This window comes from Vulpes lagopus, chromosome 11 (assembly GCF_018345385.1).
Source record: "Vulpes lagopus strain Blue_001 chromosome 11, ASM1834538v1, whole genome shotgun sequence".
NCBI lineage: Eukaryota > Metazoa > Chordata > Mammalia > Carnivora > Canidae > Vulpes > Vulpes lagopus.
Genome location: NC_054834.1, coordinates 38,421,802 through 38,449,652, shown reverse-complemented (window position 1 = coordinate 38,449,652; position 27,851 = coordinate 38,421,802).

The following is a 27,851-nucleotide window of genomic DNA, read 5'->3' as shown; positions in this document are numbered from 1 at the left end:
GACTTCTGACTCATGATGTCCAAGTGTAAGAGTAGCTTATATTGTGCCGTATGTCTCACGTGGACCCATTTCTTGCTCTGAGACAAGTAAAAACTAAAAGCCTTTTGGAATGCCCAGATAATAGGGTAGAGCCTTACAACAAATGATATATATATATTGCATCTAACATGCAGAGATGCCCATTTCTATTGTATCTCTTTCTTTGTGGTAGGTGATTCAAAAACATCGAAGTATCTTTCATTTTGAAAGGGCATCTCAACATGCCACAGACCCCTGGGACCTTGAGAAACTTCACAATTGTGGCATGGCCCGGGATTTTCACTGAGATTATATCTTCAGTCTTTTGCAACACAAGTCGTACTAAAGTATTTAGGATGTTTGTGCTCTCCAGCTCATCAGTTCCAGTTGGCATAATACCACAAATGCAATGAATCAGTGTGACATCCCACTGACTTTCAAGATGATCAAGATAGCACTTAACCATATTAAGAAAAAAGCCAGAGAACTGACATAGCCTTGAGGCAAGTCAACAAAAGAAGACATGTCTCTGCCATATGAAGACAAAATGCTTCTGCTTTCCTTTTATGAAAGATGTGAGGGAAAGACAAAGCATTCAAGGGATTAATACATCAGATGTCAGGACTGATGCTGATTGGCTCCAGCAGAGATATCACATCTGTAACCACAAACACTGACATTACCACCTGATTAAGTCATTTTAAGATACAGTCATTCTCCATGACTCATGGTTTATGCACAGGCCAAAATGGTGAGATAAATGGATATGAGATTAGAACACCAGTCCCGAACAATCTCATCAATCCCTCCTGGGATGTAGTATTTATTGTGTCAGGAGCAGAGACAGTTCTGGGAGCATCCGCTTAGCAATTCATATATAATACTTGCTCATTCTATGCATAAGGGAAATGATATGAATATTTTGCTAGAAAGTCAGTACATCTCTTCCCACAAAACAAACTCTGGACCTGGAAAACAATCAGAGACTGAGAAAACAGTCCTAGTGGAAGCACAGTAATGATAAACCAGAAATTGGGAACAAAGATGGGAATGAAGACAAATACAATAGAGATGAAAGGGAAACTTCTCTGAGCATCTTTTTTATACCCTTCAAAAATGTTAAACCATGTAGATGTTTTACGTTTTAAAAAATAAATGGAGGGATCCCTGAGTGGCTCAGTGATTTAGCACCTGCCTTCGGCCCAGGGCGTGATCCTGGAGTCCCAGGATCGAGTCCCACATTGGGCTCCCCGCATGGAACCTGCTTTTCCCTCTGCCTGTGTCTCTGCCTCTCTCTGTGTGTGTCTCTCATGAATAAATAAATAAAATCTTAAAAAAAATAAAGAATAAATAATAAAAAAATAAAAAATAAATGGAGAAAGAAAAATATATAAAATTGAATGCGGAGAGAAAGAAATGAAATTAATTGTATGCCAAAATAAGACTATAAGAACAACATCAACAACAACAACAAAAAACCTTTAAATCAAGTGACTCACGAACAAATACTCTGAAGCATTCTCAGGATAAACAGAACTGCCAAAAACTATCTTGGACTTAGTAGTTTTGTGGTGAGGTGGTATTTGTGTAACAATTCTAAAATTGCTGCACAGGTATAGTAAGAGAAAGTATATATATATATATATTTCAAAAGCAGCTTTCTCCTTATGAAAGAAAAAAGACACAAATGTGGAATGGGTTAGATGTGAAAGAAACCTATATTGTCAAATTTGAATTGGAGATACCAGTATGAGATCATGATAAATAACAATAATGATAAAAGTAACAATGACTTTTCCAGCTCTGTTTGCAATGTTCCCTAAGCAGCAATGATCATACATAGGATTCAGAACCAGGTTTCTGAGTGCCATTCTACTCTAAAAGGAACAAAAAGTTTTCGTTGGAAAACTGGTTGGCGTCTCAAAATTATACTAAGGATCCTCCAATAGACCTGACAGTACCGCACATTTTGGCACTAATATTGGATAACAACATCCAAATTGATGGGGATAATTTAATTTGCTAATATGGTTTTTTTTAATTAATTTGCTAATTTTGAATAGCATGTTGGATATAGTCTACTGGTGATCCGAATTCATTTCTTTTTTTTATAATAAATTTATTTTTTATTGGTGTTCAATTTGCCAACATACAGAATAACACCCAGTGCTCATCCCGTCAAGTGCCCCCCTCAGTGCCCATCACCCATTCACCCCCACCCCCCCGCCCTCCTCCCCTTCCACCACCCTAGTTCGTTTCCCAGAGTTAAGAGTCTTTATGTTCTGTCTCCCTTTCTGATATTTCCCTATTTGCCTCTATTCTTTGTGTCGTGAGGACTGGAACTTGGAAAATATGTTTCCAAAGGAACTTGGTACAAGAATTTGGAAGATAATTGAGTTTTGTCCAGGGAGATCAACTGGAATTAGTTTCAAATAGAGGAAAGGCTCTTCCTCCTCTTGTAAAAGTTAAAACATAGGCTCCAGTGGAGGGAAACTTTCAGTAGACACCTTAGCTCTGCATTCTGTGACCCCAGTGGATTTGGGATTATGGGGTAGCTGCGATATTGGATGCCACTAACAAAGTCCCGAGCTTTAGACTGCAGTTACAATATGACACAAAAACCTACTTGTGCCCACCCCCCTTCCTGCCAACTTCTTTATGCCAAACCTTCCAATATATTTAGTTAAGTACCACTTCCATTTATTAAATCCCTTTCCACTTGAAAAATCTAGAGGGCTTTATGCTTTCTTACCCTGAACTCTAACAATATGAAGAATTTACAATTATTTTTATTATTCTTTGGAGAATACTTTAAAACATCCAGAAGCTATTAACGTAATTGGGACATCTGAAAACCTTTTCTGACCCAGTCTTGCAAGTTCATGATAATGAATGTATTTCCTCTAAGGGAAGAATCATTGTTTATATTCATATAAACATTAGTTATCATAGTAAAAAGTACCCACTCTGATGTTTCAAAGGTCACGCTCATATTAGAAGGTAGTTTTAAAAATATTTCATGGTCAGAGAACATGAAATTCTAGATACCTCCTTTTGTAACATCACAAAGCACTGTCATCACGTGTGTCTCCGTTCTCCTCCAGCTCCTGTTCCTTATAGAACCCTGTCTATGGTGCTATTACTACAACTTCTCCCACTGCCAGAACCATCACATAAAAACCGTCTCTCTAATATTTCTGATGCTGGCAGCATCTTGAACGTACCATCTTCTTTTAAACCCATCCTCACATGTGTCTTACATTCACTCTACTGATCCTTGAGGAATGAGGGCTTCCCCACTTTGGCAATCCTTGTATATAAGACAGTGTACAAAATAAGACTTCTAAAAATGTGCTTGCCTCGTTGATTCATTATTTAGTGTTTCCTCTATCTGGAAATCTATCCTTCCCTTCTTCCATTGACTGACTATTATTTGTCTTCTCCAATTCAGCTGAGATAACATGCCCTTAGGGTTTTTCCTCAGCCTCCGGCCAGCCATGGCATTGCCTGTTTCCATCGTTACTGTCCTTACTTCTATGAAACCACTTCATATACTTCTCTATTTTCCTGCATAATTCCCTAAAGTATAAATATGGTCATGAGAGTAGTCAAAGAACATTATTTATGTCCCAATTCATGGTAGAGAAAAGCCTGTTTCCTTGAAATGCCCTAAAATTTACTTAAAAACAATCCAGCAGGTGGAGGAGAATGGATGAAGGAAGAAGTGAAACATGTCTGGCCATGACATAATAATTGTTGAAGGGGGAGATGGGGCTATAGGGGTTCATTATACTTTACACTTTTTTCCATGTTTGCATTTGTTGTTTGCAATTTTCCATGGCAAAAACTTCAGAGTTGACCACAGACAATTCAAGGAGTTCTTAAAGACTCTACTGCAACCCAGCTACTGTATCTGCTGATTCACCATGGGCCATGGGGCTGCCTCCTATTCCAGCTCATGCTCTTAAGTGGCAGTTGGGCCGCTGATGCATGCCTAAGGTATGGACATTGATGACACAGTGAGACACGCATGCTAAGGCTGTTGATTTCTGGTGCCCTGGCATCCTGGTGTTGGAGATGATAATGACTGGTTCAAGGTACCACCTCCATAGATCCTTGTACAATCCGTTGCTTTACTACCACTGGTACTACAGATATCCAAATGACATTTTGGCCAAATAGCTTTCTTTGAGTTTCACTTATTCTTTTATGATAACTACCGCCCACACACACACACACACACCCTGTCAAGTCATCCAGGTATCTCATAGGACACATAAAATGACAGTGACTGGATTATGGGATTATCTGTTATAGAGGTGCCTGACCATATTCAGAATAATACTGCCATTTCCTCTCTGAAACATTCACTTTGCTCTGCACCCAACTTGTGCTCATCTGATTTGCACTCCTCCCGTAAGTCAACCCTGTTATTGGAAAACACACTTCTTAAAATTTCCATTTCTTCATTGACTAAAAATTATGCATAACACTGTTCCAGACACTATATGTGTTATTTAAAAACTTTACTATGTAATATTTAAAGGGAAGTAACTTTTTTATTTTAGTGCATTATAATGTAAAATACTGTTATTCCAGACAGCATGTGTTTAAACAGTATTTAGTCGGACTTTATCACAAATCATCTGGAAAAGCCTAGAGGGAAGGACAGGGATAATTACTATAAATCACATTTGGTGAGCTAGGTTTTGCTAGGGCTTAAACTAATCACTCATTGGGAGTTTGTACCTCTGGAAGGATCACTAACTTATTCAGGCCACCTAGGTACTATTTGCTGTTGTTATTACTCCCTAGTCCCTAAAGCTAAACAGGTAATAAAAAATCAACAAAGGCTTTCTTTCCTACTCATCTGTTATAAATGGTTTTACCTTTGATTCTTTGCCATTACCTCAGGCAAATACAGAATCTAAATGTGATAATGCTTAGATTTGTTTTTTGGATTTTTGAAATTTTAATTTTGATTTGTTCAAAACTGTCTAATATAATTCATCGTTTGTACTTAAGCTTAGAGAACTTTGGAAGGGATTTTTCTTTTTTAATGAATGAAAATTACACAGAGGTAGTAAAACTAGATTTGCTTTCTCCTTTGTGGTTTCAAACATCTGAAAGTTCAATTCCCCAAAGAGTCACTTCCGTATAACTCCAATTTTTATTCAAGTAATGTTATTTCATCTACTTTTCCTAATTACCTTTCTTAGTGTTTTTATTTTTTTACCATATTCATATGGATCCTTGGTAGAAAGGCTTCATGAAATACTAAAACTTCATTTTTAAAGGCTTCTGTAAGTAAGGCTACTGCATTAATCAGAAATGTGTATATTATTTTAGTGTTTGGAGCAGCACCACCCAACAGAAGTTTCTGAGATGTTGAAAATGGTCTGTATCTGTGCTGTGCAATGTAGTAACCACCAACTATATGTGGCCATTGAGTTCTTCAAATATAACTAGTGCAACTGAGGAACTACACTTCTTATTTTATGTCATCTTAATTGAAATAACCATGTGGCTAGTGGCTACCTTATTGGACAGAACAAGTACAGAACATAAAAGAGCAAGACTTCAAATAGCAATAAAAACAGTTCTAAAAGTCCAACCCTGCTGCCAACTTGCTGTGTGGCCTTAGAATGAGGATTTCTTGATGCAAAGAACACGGTTGGGCCACAGTGGGGCTTCATAAACATTTTATTCTCAGTATCTTGGTAACAGTGGCAGCCTAAACCTTTCACCTGGTTTCTTTATTGATCTTGGGATCTCCACCAGAAAATGTACATGGTTTATGAAGATATAGCATACATCAAATGACATATAGTCCACCGTTGTTTCCACACTTACTTGTATTCCAATGGGTAGGACAACTATTCAGTACTTGGTATTATTGCCTTTCCACCAACAAATAGTGGAAGCTGATACACAATACTCAGACCTTTCAAAGAAAGTCTGCTCTTTTCTGCTTTTTTATCAAGAGAAAAACATCAGCTTCATCATTGTCTTGACACAATTATATGGATATGTCCACTGAATATTCAGCAAAGTAGATTTTTGTTTTGGTATCTTTTTTTGTCTTTTTTTGTGTGAGTCTTAATTTGTTTGTTTAATAATAACATGGTAAATTCTGACTGTTAACAAGACTTCGGGGGATTACTAACTTCAGGCAACAACCTTATATTAAAGCTGTCCTCACTGTAATTGTCATGAAATGCTACTATTATCACCTCATGGCTGGGCCAGCTGTTGTTGAGACAATACTGATTTTTCAAGTACATCAAACATGTGAAGCACAACTGAGATCCAAGGGCAAATGATATTAGAAAAGCAATTGTGCTGTACGAATTGTAGTGCTATATCAAGGGTATATATTTATTTTATAGCTGTTCGCATGTTTCTTAGACCTTTTAAATTTGATAGCTACTTACGCACTGGGACAGTTTAGAGATATTAAGTATTTTTATATTTAAAAGTCCCCAAATGTTTACATCATAAACATTGTGCAATTCTATGGTTATAACCATAAAATTAATTTGGTAATTAAATAGTCAAGTTGAACATAGTAATGTCAAGCCAAAATTATAAATGTTCTCGTTAGCCTTCTAAATTGGTACTTCATTAAGCAGCAAGGAAAATCTGGGCAAACTAGCACTGCATTGTAAAGCCAATAGAAATTTCTGACCTTTCCCTCCTTCCATCCTCAACATGGCCAGTTAAGTCAACATGCCCCTTTTAAACGCTCCAGTGTCTAACAAGAAAAGAATGTAAAGAAAACTTGAGATAAATAATTACAGAACCATGGAAGTGGAACCAGTGGGTTTGCAGCTGCTGAGCATTTGCAAGCAGATTTTATTTTATTTTCTCAGTAATTGTGTTTCTCAGATTAAAAAAAAAATTTTTTCCTTGTCAGAAATACTCATTGAATTTATAGAGCCAGTGTTGAGCACCTGATTTTCTAAGTGTGAGTTTATCTTCCCTTTCATTGTTAAACATCTTAAATGCACCAGGCATGCCTGCCTTCTCCCTCCCTTACTCACTCATCCGCACTGGAGCCAGTGTTCTCACTCCTTGGCCATGTGCTTCTTCTCAGAGGTCACCTCTTACCCAACATAGGGGATCAATCATATCAATCTGCTTTTCCCCTAACCTCTGTTTAAAACTTAATCACTCTCTTCATCACAGACACTATGGTGTTTGTGATGCTACACCATCCCGGGTCATTTTGCAGTCTCTCTGACATAACAAAAACAATGACTTGCACATATGTAACTGCTGTGCTTTTATTTTTTTTTTTAAAGCCCTCCCTTCCTAAGGCTTTCTCTAAGGGAAGATGAGGGCAAGTCTTACTAAAAAACAAGCCTTTTCTCAGCTTTGAGGAAGCTTTAGGGTAGCAAGAAGGCTGTTATCTCTGGACTTTTTGAACAAGGGGAGTCATAAGACTCTGGCTTTTGTAAGAGAAAGGATTTCTTAATGCATTAGCTCTTGTTTCATATAATAAATAGGTGGCCTGGATGATGAGATCACATATGGATGGCAGGTTGGTGGGGCTCTCGGCAGAAAGAGGAAGGAGGGATTGTGAGAGAGATGGAAACAAAGAGGAGTATACCTGGACGCGGTGTCACCTAGTACTGAAATGAGCATCAAATCCAAGCCCCAATATTTAGGCCCATGACCTTTGGCAAATTATTCTGACGCTTGTTTTCCTCATAATCAGCCTTATTATTACCTGATGATGGTGATGATGATGACTGATGATGATTGATGATAATAACTACCTTTTAAAGTCATTTTCTCATAAACTGGTTGTCAAGATTTAAATGCTAAGGCAATCTAAAACAAAGCATTTAAAACCATGCTTGGTTCACAGTAAATGCCTTGTTAGTGTTTGTCAAATGCGTTTGTGTCTCTTTGTCTCCATTGTCTCGGCCTGGCTTCCTTTCTGGAGAAGGAAGGTGTGTTAAATAAGTGGCTTTCCACTTAAGACTCTGGGGAATTGCTTCAGAAGGCTGCTCCCACACCAACGTAAATCTGCAGGCTGCCACTCGAGAGTAATCTTGACAATACAGTATGGCAGCCTCAGGGAGGACTGAGTTTAGTTTATTTTCTTGAGGTGATTTTAGTCCCAAATATGGATGGCACCTGAATGTGGTAGAGGTCACATACGCTGAAAAGATGAACATGGAATGAGCTGAGGTTCTGGCTGGGCAGCTGACTCCAGTGGGATCACTATCATAAGGTAAAGTATTTCCCATCCAAGATCACCACTCAACTTCAGAGGGTCCACAGAACAAGCAAGAGCCAAGGAGGGTAGCAAGAAAGATGACTAGCTGGGTCTTGACCCTACCAAGAAAGAGAATAGGCCACAAATAACATTAGCCCGAGGCTACTATAGAGGGTAAAGCAGAGTGCTCTGAACAGAGAGACTATTATGCCCACACAGGGCATCAGTACTGGAGGAACAACAAGGGGAATTAGCGATCCTATTGAATACTGAATGCCAAGAGCTCCAGACTTTACTCTCCCACTAGGGTGTCGGAATCTTGTCTGCAGAATCATCAGACATTGATAAACTGATAAACATTTTCTTGGGAAATATAATCAGACCAAGATTAAATTGAATGTTTCGACATTGATTATTACCTCAAAAGAAAAAAAAAAAAAAGAAACCTATCCAGAATACTCTATAAGATCAAGTTGCAAACAGCCCCCACCACCCATAAGCATGCATATTACGCCACATATCCAGCCAGCTTCTTGCACACTCTCAAACATGAAAAGAAACAAAGTGTGATCAAATACCTTAAGAAAACCTGTGACATGTAAATTATCCCAAACAAGTAAACAAAAGTCATAAGGCATCTTTGAGAGAAAAAGTGTTCTCTTCAGAGAGAAGAACATTATTACTAGCACAATATCAGTGAGATAAGAAATTATACTTTACGCATGGTACAGGACTGGGTGGTATAAAGAAAGAAACATTAAGAGAATAAGTAAAGGCTTTTTCATTTAAAAAATTCAGAGTAGGAATGCCTGGGTGGTTCATTGGTTGAGTGTCTGCCTTGGGCTCAGGGCCTGATCTTGGAGTCCCAGGATCAAGTCTCACATCCGGCTCCCCATGTGGAGCCTGCTTCTCCCTCTGCCTATGTCTCTGCCTCTGTGTGTGTGTGTGTGTGTCTCATGAATAAGTAAATAAAATCTTTTTTAAAAATCAGAATAGAATTTAAAACTCTACTAGAAGATTAGGAAGTTACAATGAGGAAAACTCCCAGAAAGAAAAGCAAAAAAATCAAAGAAGTAGAAGAAAAAGAAAGAACAAGTGGAACACTGCAAAAAAAGTCCAGAAAGACAGGAAGAGAAAACCGAGGAGATGACTTTGTCAGAGAAACTTGTACAGAACTGAAGGAACATCAGTTGCCAGATAGAATCCCTAGCACAATGGATAGAAACAGACTTATATATTGTGAGTTTTCTAAACAATGGGAGTAAAAAGAGAGTCTATAAGTTGTAGAGAGAAATCACACAGATCGTATATGCAGTATCAAGAATCAGAATGACTTTAATGCTTTATCAGAATCAAGAAGACAATGGAACTTTAAATTAGGAAGAAAATTCTATACCCAAAAGGCAATACCCAGATAATATTTTGTGTTTTTTTTTTAAGATTTTATTTATTTATTCATGAGAGACACAGAGAGAGAGAGAGATGGAGACACAGTCAGAGGGAGAAGTAGGCTCCATGCAGGGAGCCCGACGTAGGACTCGATCCTGGGACTCCAGGATCACGCCCTGGGCCGAAGGCAGACACTAAACCACCGAGTCACCCAGGGATCCCACCCAGATAATATTTTGAAACATGCATCGTCTGAAAACTTTATCTCCCATGTACCTTTTCTTAAAAAGCCACTGAGGATGTATCACGTCAAAACTAGAACACAAACCAAGACAGAGGAAGATATGAGCTACAGGAAAAAAGTCAACAAAAAGGATGGGGCAATGGATTTCTCAAGAGCATGGAGAAGGGAGAGCCCCAAACTGCCAGATGCACATCCATGATACATAGGATAATGGGTCCAGATCAGAACTCTGTGCCCCAAGAAACAGATCTGAGGAGGGTTCTTATCACCAAGATCCCCACTGGCCACTTTATGTACCATCTCTTTAACCTCAGAACAGAATGCCTCAGAGAATTTCACTCAGATTCATATCTATATCTGCATTAATTTGACCTTGTGTTGAAGTCCTTCTTTTTTTTTAATGTTCTGATTCTTGGATCAGCTAATGACTCTCCTTTCTCCCTTAAAGCAAGTAGCCTTTTTGATCTGAATATAAGAGTAGGAGGTACACCCTGGAGCTTAGAAACAGGAGACTCCATACTTCTTCTGGACTTCCAGCCATAATCTCAGTCTGTTAGATGACCTAATTTCATCAAGTCTTGTTTCTTAGGACCATTTCATGTCCTTACCCGCTGACTATAGCACTGACCAAGAGTTAAGAGTTTTCTTAAACTCTCAAGGAAGCTAAAGTCAAACTAGGATCTAGAGGCTCTGCCCAGTTTATCTTCTCTTAGATCCTTCTTCTAACAGTGGTGATAGTATTATTCCATTTCACCAGCAGGTTTGTCTTTGCTACAGATTTTTCAAACTTAAACACTGTATTAGTTAATGATATATAATACATAAGTAGAAGCACTACCAAGGAAAGAGAAAGCTGGGAATATTTTGGACAAGGGCACATGAGTGTTCCTGAGATACTGCAATGCTCCATGTCTTAACCCAGGTAGGGAAGATGTTGAGATTATCACCACTTTTCTGCTACAATTAATCTGTAAAATCAGGTAGACAGTGTAATACATATCAAAAAATAAACAACAACAATAATGAAACAAGGTGGGAAAGGGAAAAAAGGAAGAAAAGAAGGGAGGGACAGAGAAGAAAAAGAGGGAGAGAGGGGAGGAAGGAAGGAAAGAAGAAGAAAACGATGGCAGTGTGAACATGATCATCTTTTCCATTTTACTAATATATTCATTCACTATGGGTTATTAACAAATAGATTTTTGATCAACCTCTGTAGTTTCTTTTTTATATCAATCCCAATTTTCCATTGATTTGACATCGTTCCTGCCTCTTGGAAATTTTACCCTGCTATATTTTAGTTCTGTTATTGAAATTTATATCAAGCTGACTGAATGCAGAATAAAGCCATCTTTTAAGATTTTGGTGAAGAACATACTATACAATTTTGCTTTACAGTTTTATGTTTTTGAGGAAATGGATATATGGAGAGGGTTTATTAACTAGGGTTTCCATATACATGAATTTAACATATCTATACATTTAATTTTAAAATACTCTCCAACAGAGTATTTTATACTTGTTTCTGAGAGAGAAAAAGAGAGAGCTCTAGCCTGAGCCAGATTTACCACTATATGTATGTATACTGGATGCTTATAATTTATCTATATTAGAAGTAGTTGGAACTACATAATGTTATTTAAGTGTTGTCCAGAACATTAAAACATTCCTTCTAAATGTCCTTAAAAATACTTAATACATCAGTTACATCATTGGATGAAACATTTCATTTTTAAGTGCAAATGTCCATGAAAATGAATCATTAACAGTTCAATATAAATTTTTACAGTTTATGTTCCTTCTAACATAAAGGCAGATCATTATTGTTTAATATTAACTGACACCCTAATATGTTCCATAGATTGCGCTAAGCTTTTGATCTATATTCTAATTAATTCTCAAAATAAACTTCAAAGACAGGAACTTTTTTTTAATCTCTGAGATAAAATGAAGCCCAGAGACACTGTTACCTGCTCAAATCATAAGAATAAGTTAATAGCATAACATGGGTGTCTAAGCAGATCTGGTTGGGTTTGAAGCATTAAGTCTTTTCCAGGAGAAACAGAGGAAGCTGAAGGAGTCCCCAACATGATAGGGCCCAGGATAGGGAGCCATAATGAGGAGGTCAGGTAGCATTAGAGTCTTGCTCCAGGAAAAATTGAGGGGGGAAAAGTAGCATTGAGAAATAGGGAGAGTAGGCTTAAAAATCATGTATTTATTTATAATCATCCCTAGCTATGAAAATTGCTGAGTGCTTTAATATATTTCTAAATACTAATCAATTCTGAGCTATTATGCTTTTTAACCCAGAGTCTTCCAATTTCTAGCCCAACTTTGATGACATAGATACACAAACTTGTCTCATTGTGTAGGCCACAGATAGGCCCTCAACTCTTCTGCTGATCCATCCTCATGAAATTCCAATAAAATGACTTAATTTAAATAAGGTAAATGTATTATGAAGAAAACTACAATCTCACCTGGTTGCCCCATACTGTTTCTACTTAGGGATATGCATCTTCTTAAAAGCCCCCAGTTTGATCAAGCTTGAGAAACTCTTTTTACCTTCACTGCCAGTTGAATGATACAGTTTTGATTTCAAAGTTGACTCTGCTTTATGCTACCATTGGACTTTCATCTGTGCTGTTCTCCACTGACTCTGCTCTGTATTGGTAACTGCAGTCGGTTCAAATCTCTACAGGGATTTCAACTGAGTCCTTTGGGGCTTATACTTTTACACCTTCCTCGGTGAGTTCAGTGCTGCTAGATCTCTTGAAAGCCTTTATAAGCCTTGTTTTTAGTTCACTAACATTTCTGTCAATTGATCAGTTCCTATGTCAATGACAGATGTGTGGAGCACATTAGCTCTAGGCCCATCTCTACATGAGAAAATACCTCTTTTTTTTTTGAACTGTGCAACACAATGTCTAAAAAATAAGTCTGATAACAAAAGTTGATATGTGCTTTCATGTTGAACTATCCTTAAGTTCCTTAAAACAGTTTTCTAAAATATCACAAAATTCCCTCTATCCAGGGTGAAGTAGACTACAGAGATGGGGTCATGCAGTCACTTTCCACAAAAGGCTTTGTTTTTGAGAAACAGTGATATCTTTCAGCTTACTCTCTTCTTCATAGATATCCAGGACTTTTGAGTCCTAGTTCCACACATCCGTGATCCTTCAATGAATGCATTATGAGCCTACAATAATCGGTTGCAAAGTATAAAGCTCCCTAACACAAATTTTTGGAGAAAACTTATTTAACCACTAGGTCTGAGATTCATTATTAATAAAATGTTGAATTTTAGCAACAGACCTGACTTCAGACAGTTGTTGTACCATTTATTGAGAAAATTTATGTAAAGCAGTTATCAGACTGTATTTTTTTAAGTTTTCTATAAATTCAGCAATTATTTAATTTTTACCATTAGATTCACGTATGCAAATACTGAATCTGAATCAGTTCCAATTACAAAAACTATGCATTTTTATGTTTTCAATGAGTAATGACACTAGAGACTAACCTAGGAAAATATCTGTGATAGGTCTGAGATAAAACTGCAAAGAATCCAAAGATTTAATATTATAATGGAAGAATATTATTATTGACATGACTATTGACAATTTCAGAAAAAAGAATTTTCTAGACACAAATGATTTCTCTCATTCTGCTCACCTACTATAATCCTCGTAACCTCTATAGCATTGTGGTAGGAGTGCAATACATGTAATCCAACTGCCGGAGTTAAAATCCTGACTTTGCCCTACACTGACTGGGACTTTAGACAAGTTTGTTAGTTTTCCTGAGGAAGACTCATAATTATATGAGTGGCCAGAGCTAAAAATATATATGTATTTATACACATCTATATCTATCTCTACATCTTCACAGCCATGAGTTTACACCAATACCATGACTTCCACTCCAAAACATAGGGTTCATTCAAGCTTTCATCATTTCATTTTTGTACTTTCCTTCTCCAGTGGTGAGAAGTCTCCCTCCCATTGCCTTTAATATATTTATGTATTTATTCAGTGCTCTGCATAGACAATTTCCAAACTCTAGCAGATGGCCATCTCACACTGAAGCTTTCCTCTTGTGGACTACACACCTGCCAGCCTATCATGCCTTTGCCTTGAACCAACACAGTGGTTCTTAACTTATTTTTTATATCATGAACTCCTTTGAGAAATTGATGCAAACTACCTTTCCTTTCCTCCAGAAAATGCATATAAGCTGTGCACCTGGGTGACTCAGTTGGTTGAGTGTCTACCTTTCACTTGGGTCATGATCCCAGCATCCTGGGATCCAGCCCCACACTGGGCTTCCTGCTCAACAGGAAGTCTGCTTCTCCCTCTGCCCCTCCTCTCCTGCTCATGCTCTGTCTTTCTTTCTCTCTCAAATCAATAAATAAAAATATTTTAAAAAAATAAAGTGCATATAAGCAAATCTGCACAAAAATATATACAACATAAAGAGGTTCATACCAATTGCTTTATGATATAAAAAAACTTATTTAATTTCTCTGATACTTGGGGCGTTTTTAACGTGTACATCATTGGTGATAATAAAAGTCCCCTCAAAGGAAATGGCTTAAACAAGAAATTGTTAGCATAGGGTGAGCAAAGTATAAATGGTGGTTATTAGAACTATCTCCCACAGTCAGTTCTTGATCCACATTATGATTGCCAATCAGCTCTACTTTCATGTTCTAATAGTTCATTGTTTCCTGAATTCATTTACTAATATTGCGGAGTCTCATTTTCCTCTTCTCTAGAATGGTGATAATGATACTTATCATTCAGGGAACTTGTAAAAATTAAAGACCATATTAAAGAAGGCATTGACTAAGAAGGGGCATCTGGGTGGTGTAGTGGGTTGAATGTCCCACTCTTGGTTTCAGCTCAGGTCCTGGTCTTGGTGTCGTGAGATCGAGTCCCGTGTGAGGCTCCACACTCAGCACTCAACACAGAGTCTGCTTGGGATTCTTTCTTCTTCTCCATCTGCCCCTCTCACTCATGATCTCTTTCTCTCTCTCTCAAATAAATAGATCTTTAAAAAAATAAGTAATAGATATATAAAATTTGTTCAAATATGGTAAGTTTACATCGACATTTCTATATTGTACTAGCATTTTCTTATCCTTTCAGCTTTGTGTATTCCTTTTCTTATGCTTTGAGTGCTTTTCTGGTAATTGATACTTCACCCATCTTTCAACAGCCAGATCAATCATACCTTATCCTCAATCCTGCTCTGATCATTTCGTATGAATTTTACTCTTTATGGTTCCCCTACATTCCTTTCTCCTACACTCCCCCTCTGGCAGATGTATCTGGATTTAATAATTCAATAGAACTACATTTATAGGAGTTAGACGCAAGAATCATCTATTTCAATTGCCATATAATAGGTTTTACAAAAGATTAAGCCACTGTCCACTTTATAACCATCATGGCCTACACAAAGATTCATGAGATAAACTCTACGGTAAATCTAATTCCTGAAAAGAGTTTATCTCTAGTAATGAAGTTACATATATGTTGCCTTTACATCGGAGGTGATGTGGGCTGGAACAACTGTGGGCATTGTCAAGCAGATTCAAATTCTGGCTTTCTCACTTCCTAACCCTGTGAATTTGGATGATACACTTAATTTCCTTGAGGCTCATGTTACTGTTTTGTAAATCTGGGATGTTATAATTTTCTGAAAGGATTTTTATTAAAGATTAAATCAAAATGTACATACAAAGAACTTGACGAATACAAGATAATATAATATTCTAGTCCTCTGGTTTTGCACTTAATCTTTTCTTCTAATCCATTTAATTCTTTTTTCTTAATTATTTTAAAATTTAGGGCTAACATCTAATCTACATGGTTTTATAAATATATATAAAATAATACATATAATATTATATATTATAATATATATTTTTTAATGTAACATAATACATAATTTACATGGTTTTATACATTTTTTTAATCCAAAATGAACTTTTGGGGTCTAACTTCTAGAGGTAGAAATAGAATAATTTCTAAATAAATGAAATTAAAATATGCACATTTATTCAAATGGATTGCTTTTAATTTTTTTAGAAAGTTAGTAGCCAAATAACACATTTAACATAACTTTTCTACACATATAAGAATTTTAAAATAAGTTGAGAGGGATCCCTGGGTGGCGCAGCGGTTTAGCGCCTGCCTTTGGCCCAGGGCGCGATCCTGGAGCCCCGGGATCGAATCCCACGTCAGGTTCCCGGTGCATGGAGCCTGCTTCTCCCTCTGCCTGTGTCTCTGCCTCTCTCTCTCTCTCTCTCTCTGTGTGTGACTATCATAAATAAAAAAAAAATAAAAAATAAAAAAAAATTAAAATAAAATAAAAAATAAAATAAGTTGAGAGTGTTTTGCTTTCAGGATAATAATGGGCTTTCTTTGACTTTTTTCCCCCTGTGGTAAGACCACTTAGCATGAGATCTACCTTCTTAAAAAAGAAGTGCAAAATACAGCACTGTAAAGAATAGCCACAGCATTGCACAGCAGATCTTGAGAACTTATTTATCTTGTGCCTTAGAAACTTTATACCCTTTGACCAGCAGCTCCATCTCCTCCTCCCTCTGACTGTGGTAACCATCATTCTACTATTTCTATAAGTTGCCATATAAATGCAATCATGTAGTATCTGTTCTGAATTAGCCATGACAGGCTAATTTCACATAAGATGTTTTTGTTTATTGATGCTTCATGATCAAAATCATCCTTAGTAAACATGGTGTCCAGTTGCCTAGGTTAGAATTGTGATTTCAGCAGTTAGAGGTATAATGCTGTGCAAACTCCTTGGACACTCTGTGCTCAGTTTCCTCATCCTTAAAATGGAGAAAATCATAGCATCTATTTAATCTGTTGTTTGTGAGAATGAAGGTAATTTTTGCAAAGTGTCTCAAATTGTGCATGGCGCAGATTTAAATAAACACTATAAACTCCGGCAAAATTTCAAAAGAGAAAATGAGACTATACTCCCTCACTATTAACATATTAAAATGACACAGTGTAATATTCTATAACCATTTAAATAGCAAAGCTGTATCTATACAAACAATAGTAGAAACATTCTAAGGATCTTCTGATCACATATTGGGCCAAATTACCAAATTTCTACTGATATGGGGCAGGGTGCCCAAAATGGCCAGTTGGCTCCATCTCTACATAGGCTTTTGTTACATGGCTGTAGGCATTAAAAAAGGTTAGCACAGTTCTCAGAATCCATTTGTCATGGGTATGTGGTCACAGATTAAAATCTAAACCTCAGATCTAAAGTCAGTTCAGTCAAACCTATGAAACTAGAACAGGGAAGTAAAATTGTCTAAATTTGCTGTGTGGCGAACATTTTAACTGAATCCCCTTATCTTTTCAATTGGTTGTCTTGGCATTTGTAGTGGCTTTAGTATAAACACTTAAGAAGTGAACACAATACTTATCTCCCTCAGCATTCAGACTGATGACTATAGTTTGACAACCCAGGATGAAAGATCTATTCTGAGTGCAAATAGTTATTACTACGGGATGTGAGCATTTTCAAAGATGAGCACAATGTACGATTTTAGGGCCATAAACTAGTTTCAATTATTATGATCCTCATGTGAGTGTTTATATTTCAGAAGTATTTGGATCAAAAAATATAATATTTTTCTTAAAATATCAAGGCCATTTGTGTTCCTTTGGATTACTTCTAAAGTTTAGATGCAGTGTTTATCAAAATTGTCTCGTGGAGGTAAGAATGACATTTCTAGACTACTAGCTACATATTTAGGAATGGTCTGTCAGATAATCAGGCCTATAAATAAGAACTGGAAACAGCTGGAACAGAATTGGATCCCTCTGGATAATTGGCATATATGTCACACGGGGAAAAGCAAGTACTCTGTCTAAAATAATGTTGACTGATGGGACAGAACATGTCTTCCCATATATCCCACACATTTTCAGGGGGGAAAAAAAGCCCAAAGTCCAGAGACATTTTAAATTTCATGACCATGTACTTTAAAATCAAACGGACCAGTTTCTTGAAACCTCAGGAAAAGGAGGCAAAATGTCAAACACTCTTGCAATCAATCCCAGATTCGCGTTTTGAAAACTACACTTTCCAGTAAGTACAACAGATTATAAAATAAACAGTTCAAGTAGAAAAAGCTCAGTTGAACATATTTATAAAATGTCTGCCTTTGAGCTAATTATAGAGCGCTATTTATGGTTAGCAGTGGGAAAGCATACCACTAGTTTCTATAAGCTGTCTCTTCACATAAAGGAAAATAATGAGTACATTAAGAAAGCACTTTGGAAAGTGGTAAAGAATGTGTCAGTTAATCAGAATTATCCATAAAATGGCCTCGACATTCACCTTTATAAAACCAACCATAAAGTTAAAGACCATCATGAAATCAATTTCTGGTGCTGGTATATTGGTGAAAAGACACAGTCACTCATACATACAGAAAAAAGGCAAAATGTTGCATCAGAAAATAATACCTAGTTGAGGGAACTTATCCCATTTGAGAAAATTTGTTGCTATATTTAAAAACTATTTGTTTCTCTTGTCCTTAGAAATACAAATAATCATAACTAAATTTAGTGTTAATTTCTAGGAGTCTGAGATGCTAATTTATGAGCCACATTGATCATGGAATTTAAAGGAGAAAGCAGAATAAGTAGAGCTACAACATGATACTAAAAGAAAACTACTAAGAAAATAAATTTTGGACATATATTTAAAATGATTTATGACAGAGAAATGCTGCTTTTAGCAAATTTGTTTTCAGTTCTGACAACATGGGATATGGAGCATAAAATACAATCTGAATTCCTTTTATTCATTTATTCAGTAAATAATTATTGAGTACCTAAATTATTCATTATAATTAATCCCTATCCACAGGAAGCAGTGAGATACGTATACAAATAAGGTAATAGAGCTGCTAATGTGTACCAAATATTACAATAGTCACTGTATGTTATCTCCAATCATTTAAAAATGCTGCCTTGTAAGCGTTAGGATTCCACTTTGCCTGTGAAAGGACTGACAGGTCAGAGAGGCTCCCTTACTTGCTCAACACCTAGGATTCAAACCAAGATCAGTGTTGTTCCTAAGCTTTTCCAAGTACCATGATGGCATACAGCAATACTTCAAGGAGACTATCATATTTAAATTCGGTTTAACAAACCTACTTTCAGAACTGAGAGTTAGAAGAAATATCCTCATGTTTCTCTATCCTGGTCTTCTTCGACCTTAATCATCTTTTGAAAATACAGCTGCTCGGGATAGATCACTGGCACGGATTTCACCATTAACAACTGGTTCCATGGGTTATTTCCTTTAAATTAACTGTATACCTCAAACCAACTTTTTAAAGGATTTTTATGAGTTTAGAGAACTAACTACAAGAGTTGTGGTTGCATTTTTATATAAACTACTGTCATTCTAAAAATAACACGGTTCCTACAAATTCAATATTTCAAGCTAACTCAGGAATTTTGGTTGACAGACTCTATGTAAACTTGTCAATGAAGATTTTCGTTTTTGAAAATTAGAATTTTGGTCTGAGGCAGGGTTGCAGGTGGCACCATGCAGGGCATCTAAAACTTTGATAGTAAATCCCCAGTCTTTCTGCCCTTAAGAAACAGAGGATAAAATTCATGCCAACCAATCACTGAAGAGTGGTGGGGGAGATCCCAGAAAACAGAAGGTAAGATCGGAAACTCCAACATTCTGTATATTCAATTTGTCAAAATATTTGGCTATGAGACTATGCATGATCTAAAATTAAAGTATCCAGTTAAGGGTAAAAGACCTGAATTTTGATATGACCTGTCCCCCAAAAGGCAATGTTTGCAGTTTAAAGCCAACTACATTAATTGCTCAATAAAACTAAAATCAAGACTCTTCAAAGGAGGCTGCCTGGATAGTTAGGTCAGTTAAGCATCTGCCTTCAGCTCAGGTCATGATCTCAAGGTCCTGAGATCAAGACCCACATTGGGCTCTCTGCTCAGCGGAGAGTCTACTTCTCCCTCTCCTTCTGTCTCTCTCCCCACTCATTCATGTTCCCTTTCTCTTGCTCTCTCTCTCTCTCTCAAATAAATAAATAAAATCTTAAAGACAACAACAACAAAAGACTGTTCAGAGAACTACAACAGCATTCTGGGCCTCTACGACATCAGAGTAATCCTGTTGTTATACAATCCAGGGAAACGTTACTCATTCTCAAAGGAAAACACAATAAATGGAAACCAATTCAAAAATGATCCAGATGAAGGAATTAGCAGACAAGAATTTATTACACTTGCAGCCCATGTGACTCAGGCTATGTTTCTCATCAAATCCCATAACAACTTATTTATATATCAAAAATGACAACTTTTTAAATTTATAATGAAAGATATACTAGACACAGGGAAATGGTCATTTTTCCTACGCTGTTTTATTTTTAGTGTGAAGCTACCTGAAGAAAATAAGTGAAAATCAGAAGTTTTATGAATATTAGAATCAGAGCAAAAATACGGCCTTAAGGAAGATTTTCATGAAGGAAGCAACCTAATCATGTTCCTTTCTTAAAAAACAAACAAAAACTGTAACTTCTTGGGATAAAATGGTCACTTACAAGCCTTAGTTTCTTTATCATGATCATCTTTCCAATTTGTTTCATGTTTACATTAGAGTATTGATCTAAAAATTATCTAAAATCTTCCATATTTCTTTGTACTCTCAAGAAATTTGTGCATGGGAATTCAAAAAAATATAAAATTGAATGCAAAAGAACTAGGATCAATAATCTGGTACCAGCACATACTTTCCCTCACAAAGTTGGGAGTGTTAATGGGAAAGTTCCTTTTTTCCAATTCCTACTCTTCTGGATTCAGCATTGATCAGTGATTTCTGATTTTCAAACTGTGTTTGACTTATGAAAAACTTACTTTTTCAATCTTTCTTCAATGTCAAAGACTTAGGTCAATTTGTGGCAGTGTAGCCCCTTGACGCATGTATGTACATTCCATCTGAAGTGTTTTTCCCTTATTTCATCTTTTTTTGAATCACTTCTAATAATAATAATAAGAAGAAGAAGAACACTGGATCCTGTTATCCTTCTATGTTCAACCTGATGTTCACCTTAGAGATTCAGGCTTATAATGACCACTCTTCAAGTCCTTTAGATTTAAAAATACTTTCATTTCTAAAGCTTTAACAGAACATTTTCTTGTGATTAGAACCAAGAAACCAGCAAAATCTAAAAGCACTTTTATCTTGTTTAATTTTGCTAGAGCTTTATTCTACATGACAGGCAAATTATCTACTTCCCTTTATTTTTGAACAAATGAAAACAAAGAACAGACATTACCCATTTGAGCAATAGTTTTAGATCACATTTTAACTCACAGTAACCCTAATGAATTCTTGTTATTGAAGTGATAGATGATCAATTTTTGAGTGAGAGAAGCAGTTCAAAACTAGTTCTTCTACTTTCAATTGCTTTCCTAAATCTCCATTAGGATCACTTAGATTTCTCCCCCCACCCCCTTCTCCTAGGAAGAAATGAGGGTTTTCTGCACAAAATAATGCTTTATTCTAATAAGAGAAGTTTGCATTTTAGAAGCATTGGTATGGTAATGATGAAGACTAAATTAAATATACGCTACTCATGTAAATAGCTAGCATTTCCACTCTAGTCTCCTAACGCCATAAGCTGAGCATTCACAAAGACTAGATTTCTCATGGTGCTGACAAAGTGAGGCTGAGCAATAGAAACTAGAAAAGCTCAAACAGCAGTGGTGCTTTTTACACCATGAGTACTTTAAGATTAAAAATGTAGTTTTATCTCAGTGTGAGGCCGATGTTAATAACTAGTCCTATTCAAGGGAAGCTTCAAGAATTCTATAATTGAAAGTTGCCCAATTGTGCATGGACTAACCTAACTTTTGAGGAGCACAATTCATCTTAGTCAGTATTTCACTTAAATAACAAAGTTTCCGGAAAGCAGCAAGTGCCTTTACTTCATGTATTATCAACTTTGATGCCCTGAATGCGTTTCTGCTTTTGCAAATGATGGTACATGTAAATAGCACTCTGGCAGATTCTGATTACAAAATCAGGCAGGCAGAAAAATTCATTTATGGTTAAAAGAACAGCAAATGTTATAATACTCGATCTTCAGCAAAACAATGATCATTTTACCTATAGCTAACTTATCTATTGTCATGGCATACATTTTTACAAGTTAATTTTTTATGCTTCTTTTGATTGATTTTTTTTACTAGAGCAATGTTTTCTCAGCTACCTTCACTTATGTTCTATTTTTTAATTATTGAGATTTTGTCTGTTAAACTAATTATATCAGAACACCAAGTTCACTTAAAATATGAGAAATTACAGCTTCCATAATTGCATATTTATATGAATGATACGAAAACCTCCAGCCATGATCCATGGGTATGTGTATTACAACAAATTCTTTTGACTTTTGACAGATATCCCAGGGGGAAAAAAATAATAAAATAGGGTCTCCTTCATTGTTTTTCACAGTGGGATTCAGCTTTATGTCTGCTTCTTTTCAATCTACTTGACAAAACAAATCTGGACTCTAGACTCATTTAGGTGTAACTTGCAAATCTCCAACAAGGGGAAGTTAATAAATGCCTGCATTCATGGCATCATTTAATGTCCCCCCTTCAGTTATTTGAGATTCTCCTGAGGCTAGAATTTGTCTGACAAACTTGGATTTATCAGATATGCACGTCCAGATTTTACAATTTAATATCTTTTTTAAGTTCACGGAGATAGGTCAACTTAAACATACAGGCTATTGTCTAACATTGTCACATTCATGTTCTTAAGCAAAAAATTTCTTATGAGCTATTGAAATGTAATGTGCAGGTTGGAATCTTGGCGCGATTGTTTGCCGGCCCATCTGTCATCATTACTTTGCCTGCTCACATTGCGATGTGCCAAGATGAACTGGGAACAGAAGCCAACAAAGGTCTGAATGAGGGATCTAGCCTACGGGACACAAAAGCGAACTTATTTTCCCCCTGTTAAATGTTTCTTTTTTTTTTTTTTTTTTTTTTTAAATTTTTATTTATTTATGATAGTCACACACACACAGAGAGAGAGAGAGAGAGGGGCAGAGACATAGGCAGAGGGAGAAGCAGGCTCCATGCACCGGGAGCCCGACGTGGGATTCGATCCCGGGTCTCCAGGATCGCGCCCTGGGCCAAAGGCAGGCGCTAAACCGCTGCGCCACCCAGGGATCCCCTGTTAAATGTTTCTAACAAAAAGTAAATCGATGAGATCTTTTTAAAGGATTTTCCTAATGATTGTCTTCCAAAAGTAAAAATTGTAAGCAATAAAAATTTGACTGGATTTGCACTTTGGTGAGATTCATATACCATAATTAGATTTACAACTTCTATTTTCAAGTCTTAGATTGTGGTATGCAGTAAATTTTGCAACTTGCTATTTATTAGAAATTGCGACCAGGGACAGCTTAGGTCAGTATTTAGGAATATCCAGTTTAATGAGAGCATGAGTAGATCCTGAAATAGATATCTTAGCACAAGGAGTTCATAGAAAGATGATGAAAGAAAGATCCATATAAAAATGAGAAGGTCGTGGATAGAGTATTAAACCTAAGGTCCAGAGATGGAACCAAATTAGGGACCTAAAGGTAAATGTGGGTGCCTCATTTCAGAACAGGATAGCAAGCTTGGAGTAACCTAGATGAATTGTTCCAAAATATATTTCCATTTTGGTACTTTAAAGACACAATGTTAAATAATCTGCCATTAGCAGTAGGTAGGTATCAATCAAATCTCTTCAGACCTTATACAATTCTGGAAACATTGCTGCTTCAGAAACTGATAATGACACTGAATAAGTAACTGGATAATCTAGAATAAATTCTTCTCCTTTTAGCATTCATCCCAGCAGCTTGATACAATCTATATGATAAACTCATTTCTGAGCATATATACAGTAGAAAGATGAAACATCCACAACTTCTTCCCAATTTTAGTACTTTTAAGGCCAATTCATATAGCATTAAGCTGTGACAAAAATTTTCCAGGAGGTGGGTACAAATTAACACGGACTCAGAATTTTTCTTGAAGGTCACCGGAAACACTAAAATCCCACCTTGCATTTACACAAAACTTGTGTCAGGATTGCTTATCCTCCACAAGAAAAATAAACTTGAGACAGAAGTGAAGACTTTTTCTCAGTGACCTCTTAAGTTCAAATTTAATGACAGGCTCTAATTTCTTCTGCACATTGCACTAAAGTAGATGTTATGGGCTGAATAACTGTGTCCTCCAAAAATTCATATGTTGGAATCCTAACCCCTAATATGTCAGTGCCTTTATCTCAGATGTCCAAATCTCTAAACTGTGAGAAATAAATTTCTGTTGTGTGTAAGCCACTCAGTCTCTGGCGTTATGTTATAGCAGCCCAAATTGACTAAGACAGTAGTCAGTTACAATGTGGAGTCCCAAAGTGTCTGTAAATAAAATTATTTATCAATATGCTTTGTTTCTGTTGTAGTTTTATACATTTTATCATATATATATATACACATACATATATACATTAGTATTTAGAGTATTTACAGAATTTAGAGAAGGAACCCATAACCCTTATGGGATTACCAAAGGGATCTAAGATGTATAAAATGTTAAGACAAGTTCTAAAGGCTAGACACAAAACAAGCTCTAAGGGTGAATGCCAGAAACTTGGCATTGAAGATGTCCACTTGATGCTAAAAAAATAAGGCATATCAAGTAAAACAAGCAGTGAGATGGCAGTTGATTATATTTTTCAGTCTGTTGTGTTTGCATCAACAGACACACATCATTAATAACTAGCACAGACTGAGTACTTTCTTTTTAGATCTGGGACCTGTTACTGAATTCAGTTTGCAACACACCAAAGACAAAGTAAACAAGTAAACAAGCAAACAAATAAAATGCCATCTAGGTCCAGGGTCACTAAGATTATGCCATAGATAATCTCACTGAGTATCCAAACTGTCTGGTGACAATACCCTAAAATAGATTAATTGACAATTTTCAGATACTTGTAGCAAACATTAAGTAGGGGAAATTAAGTATGTATATTTACCCAACAAATGAATTTATGTGTGAGAGATGAATTTCAAGTTTCCTTCCATAAGTTATGTGAATGAGGTTCACAATTCTGTGTTCTGTGTTTCATAGTTTATAGGTCTTTCATGTTTTATTTTATTGCTACTTTAAATTCCATCCTAAGAAATATTAGGCCACTATTTTAAGAAAGATAGAATCTGTTTATGGTTTGATTTCTCTCAGGCTGCAATACATGCTTTCACACCTTTAAAAATACATCATTCTACTTCATTTTCTGAAGAGTTGGAATTTATGATTATCTTCCATCGCAGGCAATGACTTCAATTTACAAGAAGTGTAATGGAGATTCTTTTTTCATTTTTCAGAACAGGAAAGATTCAGCCTTATTGTGTAAGTTTTGACTCCCTAGAAAGCTTCGCCAAGGTCAACAATCCTACATAAAAGTGCGAGGTAGAGTCTTTTAAGGTTTAAAACAAATCTAAATGGGTTGCATGATCATCATCAGAAGTAAACTATTTCATTACAAAAAGCTCTATAGTGCATTAGTCAATCAATTATCTTTCTAATGGTTAGTATCTCTTCAGTGTACCATTTGTCGTGACATTTATCCAACGTGATAATTTATGTGGATGATAATGAGGAGGAAATAAAAATACACATCTAAACTCTCCTTAGAGGTAATTATTTTGTCAAATTTACAGGTAATGAGAAAGTTTTCTAAGCTTTGAATACATTCTAACATGGACTGTCGAGGCATTTTTGTTTTTGTTTTTGTTTGCCAATTTTCTCCACAAACACTATTTTTTACAAGTGAAGTTCCACACAAAAACAACAAATCACAAAGACAATTCTGAGGATGTGTTTGGAAACATAAAATAAAAATGCCAGTGTGAAATGATTAATTGCTGAATTTGGTAGAATATTTTATTCTGTCTTAAGAGAAATATATGTCTAATATTACAGGGGACCTGTAACTAAAGTCAGTAGTCAGCAAAGTGTCCTATTATGTGAAGTGATAACCCTGTGACTTTGTGGATTTTTTAATCTCCAGAAACTAACCTTAACATATATGGCCACTTCTCTAAGTTCTTAGAGTCTATCCTGATATGAACCCTCCACTCCAAGAATTTGATAATAAGAAAAAATATGTCACCACCGAATATTACAATATGGAAATAAAAGGTAATGCCTCAGACTATAGAAATTGCATAGTTGTACTTAGGGTTCAAATGACTAGTACGTTGTTTTTTTTTTTTTTTTTTCAGGTGTGCAGGCTGAAGACCTTGCAGTCATCACTTCCTCTTCCTATTATTTCTATTTTACTTCCACTCCTTCAACAAACTCTGACAGCCCCACCATTGAAATCCATCATCACCTTTGTGGTCTCCATTCCTTTCCAAGGAGTGAATTTCTTTTGGTGGGACTGTTGCAACCTTGACTGGTCTTCCTGACTTTGCTTAGTGTCTCTTCAGCCTGTTGTCAACACAGCAACCAGACACTCTGCCTAGTGTCTCTTCAGCCTTTTGTCAACACAGCAACCAGAGCAATACTGTTAAAATGTGCATTAGATCACTTGTTCTTCATCTTGAACTCCCCCAAAGGCTCTTGAGGTATTCAGAGAAGTCAACATCTTTAGAATGACTTGAATGGCCCAATAGAATCTCACATTCTCCACTTCCTATTTATGCCCCATCACCAATTCCCATCTCATTTTCTGTTACTCATCTCTTTGCTCACTCTATTCTGGCCACACTATTATTCATGAGTATTCACACACATGTTCATGAAACTCAAAAGGCCAGGTCCTGTTTCGGGAATACCACACTTGCTGTTCACTTTGCCTGGAGCACTTGATGCCATTGAGATTCTTGCCAGCCTTCCTCACTTTCTTTAGATCTTGATTCCATGCCCTCTTCTCAGCATAGGTGCCCCTAATGAGCCTATATAAAATGACATCACCAGGGCACCTGAGTGTCTCAATCAGTTGAGCAGCTGTCTTCTGCTCAGGTCATGGTCCCAGGGTCCTGGGGAGTCTGTTTCTCCCTCTCCTCTACCCCTACCCCCACCCAACTCACATGCACATGTTCTCTCTCTCTCTCTCTCTCTCTCTCTCTCTCTCTCCGCCCCCCTCCTCTTGCTCTCAAATAAATAAATAAAATATTTTAAGACATAAATGAATAAATAAATAAAATAAAATGACATCACTGATTACTCTTGATCTCTTCTCCCCAACATCCCGCTCATCTTCTTGATTTATTTGCACTTGCCATCTACCCTACTATATATTTTATTTATTTTGTTTGTTATCTGTGTCTCCACATTAGAAGGATCCATCAGAATAGATACAGTTGTCTATTTTATTCACTACAGTGTCCCAGCACTGAGATAGCGCTTTGCACAAGGTAGAAACTCTAGAATTATTTGCTGAATTAATAAATAAAGGAATGAGTGAATCATAGAAAGAAGATTTATAAAGCAACAGATATGCAAATTCTCTCAAGATACAATATAGCTTCATATCAAGACAAGCCCAAATTTAATAAATTCATATATGTGAAGAGAGAATATATCAGAGAGAAGAGGAATAGGGAGCAGCAACATGCAGGCATAAAGCATCATGGACACAAAATTTATCAGTGTTCTCTGTCTTATGAAAGCCTTTGCAAAGGATTTCCAGTCTCACTGGTGATTTGATGAGCTCAATGTGTCAGGTTATCTTAGCTTAATGCTATTAACATTAAATTCTCCTAATGAACTTCTTTGGCTCTCACTTTCACCAACCAACCTCTGTCTCACCCTTAGGTCCACTCATAGATTCAAAATGATCACCTGGAGTTGA